This window comes from Trachurus japonicus, chromosome 3 (assembly GCF_045865225.1).
Source record: "Trachurus japonicus isolate A0001 chromosome 3, Traja_1.0".
NCBI lineage: Eukaryota > Metazoa > Chordata > Actinopteri > Carangiformes > Carangidae > Trachurus > Trachurus japonicus.
Window position 1 is genome coordinate 11,908,645 of NC_140909.1, and position 5,817 is coordinate 11,914,461.

Below are 5,817 nucleotides of genomic sequence, written 5' to 3' on the forward strand. Positions count from 1 at the left end.
CATGTTTTTGTCTGAGTGTTCACTTCATCGTTAGGACTCAATACTTACATTCAGGCTGAACTGTAAATGTGGATCAAACACCTCAATAGTTTGATTACTTGTTATAAAAAAGTCATGTAGGAACATGTAGTAACAGATCCTAAGAGATTATTGTATTGAAACACATTCTCGTACAAAAACATTCATAAATTCTCTTTTTTTTTGTGCAGGTAGACTCAGGATGACCTCATGTTAAAGTCTCACAAGTAAAAAAGCTGCTTTAGTTTCAAGGTCCTGTTGTTGTTCATGATGTTAGCTTCACTAGAGATACATAATTACAATTATATGGAGGTGGAAACTGTGATGAAACAAAATAAATTCAGGAAATCAATCACAAACGTAACAGATAAGATCATTTCAGACACATATTCATTTTCCGTGTTGATTCATGTTTCTGCTCATCAGCGTCTGCGAACTTCCCACTGACAACTCATCAAGATGAGAGGTTCATGACCGTCAGAGGAGGGCGGGATGAGCAGCTTCCAAGGTCAAAGGTTATTTATTTATTTATTTTATCAGTGAAGCAAGACAAACACATCACAAGTTCACATGGATTGATGTTACATCATATGTATCTGGCGTCCAACACAACGCACCAGTGGGAGAGGGCGCACGGCCCTGGAGAGAAGAGTCGTTTGTAGTTCATACATTTTACTACATCCCCTCTTTACTACAGTTATACAGAGCTTCCTCTATAGTGGTCACAATCCAGGTCACGATGAGGTCAGAAGTTGCTTAATAACAACTTCTAACATTTGTATGTGTGACCTGAAGTCTTGTTACTTAACTGTCCTGATGCCTGATTAAGATTTTTTTAAGAGCCACTGAGGAAAGTCAACCAACAAAAAATAAGAAAAGAGTGGATGAATTAAAGACAGTGCATGTAAGTAAATGTATTAAGATGTATAATTAATATCAATGTAAGGATTTGTTTAAAATGTGAGTTTGGATAATACAATGAAACACACAAAGTTTTATTGACAAAAAAAAGATAAACAAGGTTAAAAAGTTCAAGCGATCATGTGGTTTTGAGCAATAATCACACACAGTTGCATTATTCTCTGACATATTCAAAGAGACATGAGGACACCTGAGAGGGGCTAAATCAACATTAATATGAGTCTGGGGGTGTTGCTGCTCTTTTTTTTTTTCTTTGGAGCTGAACAGATGTGAGGAAATTGCACCAGAGTCTTTGGCAATCAGCTTTTAAATTATCAGGGTACATTTTCCCACAATTCCCTTCCCAGTTGGTATCTACAGCCTTTTCAAAGAGAGAGGATGAAAAAGTGATCTCCTTATTGCGGCACTCTGTTAACACAACAGGGAACGTCAAGCGCAGACTATGGACACACACTCTCTTAAGTAAAAAGCACAACCATGCATCTTCATGCGTCTTCTAGCAGGAGAACTAATGAAATACAACCACACTGGGTTTTGGGTTCATGCACATGGAAGATCACAACTTTCAAATATGAGTTTTCCATCTTTATTAAAACATACCACAACTTTCAGCTACAGCAATTCTTTCACATTTTTTCGACAGATAAAACCATCAACGAGGCTGCAACACTGCACGTTTGACTGATTATGAATAGGTGAAATAATATGAGGAAGACAAATGATGGTAAGGAAGAGTTTAAGGGAGCTTCCTTCGATAAATATTTCAGTAGCAGGCAGAAAAAGTGTGTCTGAAATCCTTAATGAATCATGCTTGTGATTTCTCAATAAAAAGTCTGGTCCGCCATTGCCTCAGCGAGAACCCTTTAGAAAGCCTCATTTTCTTAGTGTGTACAAGCAGCATAACCCCGCAGTTAAGGACATCAGCTTGGAAACAGACCACACACTGACAGGGACATTCACCCTTTGTCCAGATGGACTCTTATCCTTCACAAGCCATGTTTATAGCTTCAGTTAATATTCCAGCAAGATAGCACTGTTTTTCCTGTTATCTGTTCTTTCATAATATTTTTTCACATGAGTTAACAAACCAAGCTGAGACGTCTCTCTGGCTCTGGACAATCGTGTGTGACATTGTCTGGTCCTTGTTATTTGTCAACTTTAAAATGTATTTGCTGTTTTTTTTTTCTTTTAAATTACAATTTAGTGACTTCTGTTTCAGTGTAGCAATACACCCCCCTCTGTGTGTGTGTGTGTGTGTGTGCTTGCAGGAGAGGTCTGATTCTTCTCACTAAATGTTGTGCAAGCGTCTCTGTTACATGCCTCTCATTCCAGTGTAGTGTGAGTCAGGACTTGGTGAGTGAACATATCTGGTGAGAGACCAGAGACTCCTCCATGTCTCTCTCCTCCGTGTGATGCACAAGATGACGCGGCTACCAAAAAAAAATTAACATAACATAAACTTTGTGTGTATACTTGAGGACTTCAGAGTTTGAAATATTTGTTTTGTTTATTTATTTACAAATCATTTTAAAATCTAAATACAATTTCAATTCATAATATACAGCAAGACATGATCTTGTAAAAAAGGGGAACCCCAGAAGCTTGTTGTGTGCTTATAGACTGGGATTTGATATTGGAAAGAGTAGAAACAGAGAAGTGCCATATCCAAAAGGATTTAAACCTAATGTGAGGAAGCAGCTAAAGAGTAACAATAAACCTTTTAACTACAAAAACTGAGAGTTTCAAAGGAGAGATTCAGATTTTTCTATGTCCATGCTTCTTAAGTTGTTACTTTAATGTCCTGAAACAGTTGGTGGTTTCTCGTCCACCCTGGACATGAATTGATCCCTTCCCAGTGTAAATCCAGCGGAAAAACTGGGGAGAAAAATTCTCAGTCTCTGTGATGTGCAAACCCATATTACAAGTTCAGCCAAAGCTAAACAAGACAATAAAAGCAACGTCCAAAGTTACAGTCTTTTTGGCCCTGCGAGCAGCTTGAAAATATGCATGGTATTTCTGGTCTGTGGGTCATTCAGTCGGTTCAGCACTTTGGTCCAGACTGAAATAGCTTAACATCTGGATTGGCAAGAAAAATGTTTACAGAGAGTCAGAGTCCCCAGAAGATGTTTCCTATTGACTGTGATGAGCAACTGGCTTTTTCTCCAGAGACACCAAGAGATTCACATTTGTATTTTTTTACATAAATGATTGCTATAAAATCTGTTTCTTATATTCATGATTCTCAGAGGATAAACTGCAACAGCTTTGATGAGTCTTCACTCTTCATATCATGCCGTCAACAGGTCTTTCTACAAATTTATATTTGTCTAACACTTTGTTTTGTGTTCAAGAACATAACAAAATCATTGCATATTGCATTGTATTCAGTATATTTTATCCTATTCTAAAGCCTGACCAGGGACAAAGACTGCAAATTAGCTGAAGCTAGACATCTTATATGCATCACATTTTCCCATTTTTTGTGGCAATGTTGTATGTATCGTCCCTTTTAAATAAACATTAAAATAAAAATAAATGAATAAAAATCCCATCATTCTTAATTGCAGTTTGTGTTTAGTTTAAATTATCAAATGGTTGCATGCTGACTTGTTGGCAACCCCGATGAACATTGTTAACAAGTTAGTGTTTGCATTTAGCCGATCATACTCCAATGTCTCATAGAGAGGGGCTATAACTTTGTACAACATGAGAACTGTGGGTTTTATCTCCCTGTTCTTACACCAGATTCACACAAGGAAATGACCTCAGTAGCCCATGAACGATTACAAAGACCATCTGAGCATATAAGTATTGTATTAAGATACATTATACACTTAAAACACATACATCAAGTCAAATCTGAGAAACTATTAAGTAAGAATACGGTTTCAGATGTTCTCATATAAAAACAGTTTCTGAGGAATCACGAGCCAGACCAAACTTCCTTTTTGATTTTACAGCGCCTTGGAAAGAAACCCTTCAAATATAACTGTGACAGGCAGGGTCAGGGTCAAGTGTTGGTTTGGAAATGAAAGCCAGCCTCCAACGAGAAGCACATGATCATAATCAACTTTCATATATCAGTGTCCTGCTTTGCTAGGAGGCAGTTTCAAACTTGCTCAACCCGAAGAAGATTAAATAGGTTTGAGAGGGCGATTTTGTGTTGTTAATTTCACTGTGCTGCAGCCAGACAACATGAAGTTTTCTCCTTTAGTCAATGGGTCCTGTCTGCAGCACTATAACACACAACAAAGAATCATAAGAGCATTGTAATAAGACGACTTCTGCACAGTAACGCCCTTTTGAAAATAAAAGGATAGCAATGCCCTGTCACGAGTTCATCTACAGAGAGTGATTAATAGGTCTCTAAAACCTCCAGTTTAATTCATCACATAAAACATATTTTGCATTAAGAAGTGATATCCTTAAAGATTGGTCAAGCCGTTATGGGATAGATAATGTATTAGATGATTTAAGAGGTGTCTTGGAATTACTCCAAGGTTAAGTGGTAATCCCATATCCATCAACACTTGAATCCCAGTACAAATGACCTGGAGTATGTATTTATTGGAAGGAGCACTTATGGAGCTTGATAAGTATCATTCACCAGCCATTACCCTATGCTCAGAAAGATGATCTATGAGGGCCATTTGCATGATAATCTCTCCATCTGCTCAATAGCCTCAAAGATTCAATTTTGCAGCACAGTTTCTGAGATTCAACCGCTCGGACATAACTTCCTTAAGAACAGAATTACTGAGCTGATCTATTGGTTTTCCATGGTGTGCCAAATTCATTCTGGGACTAATGAAATGACTCATTTGTATCTTAAGGACTTAAATGAGATGGTGACATTGCGGCTTTGAATGTCATCATAAAATTTGTGCTTGACATGTCTATGGCCGAGCTTGAGTAGTGCTTTATTTAATACAAAGGGGGCAGGAGAGGTAGAGGATGACGCCGATCAGACTGACCCAACGGGAGGTTTCAGTACTTCCCTCCTCAAGGCGGAGACACCGAATTGTGTAGGCTTGGGACTGCAAATATTACAGCTTCTTCCTCCATTGGTAAATGAATCAGTGCAAGAGGAAAAAATAGAAAATATGTCATATACTTTATTTATATCATGGTGAACTACTTCTGAAAGTTGGGAGGGGTGTCAATTTGTTCAAAAAGAAAATCCAAAAATAACCACGTGCATGCATCCAGAGTGATGTCAGTAGAAGTGATTTTAACGCTCATAGTCACTAATGATGTTTAAATAGTTTCCATCTGTCTATACGACTGAGTGTGACGCAAAGATGGATGTATGAACTACAGTACCACCCACTCATCTTTTTTCTTTTTTCCTATGTAATGCTTCAGCCTGCATGAGTTCCTATCTGTAGTTACAGGGAAAGTAAATGCAATAAGAGGTTCACCAGTGTTGCATGAAAGATGCGACCTAGAAGCAAAGTTCACTCCAAGTGCTTTTTTTTTTTTTTTTGATCACGCAGCACATTTTAAGGAAAGATGTTACACACCCATGACACACACAAAGAGCGTGAGAAAATTAAGGAGGAAAGAGCAGGAAACATGTATGCATCATACTGTCATAGATGCATAGAAAAGAGCAGGCCCAGGGGACTCAGGGTGCCCTTGTAGGGACTGTTAACATTTCTTGTTAGAAAGTCAATTAATCGGCTATAAGTGAATAAACAACAGTGAGCCACAAAATGATAAAAAAAAACTACACAAAACAGCCCAAAATGTTTCACAGTGAGTAGGAAAAGATACCAGAGACCGCCACAGAGATAAATGTGTCAGTCTGAGGTGTGGGGTTGTTCCCATAGATCCATTGTTTCATAATCTGTCCATCCACATGTAAGACACGATGCC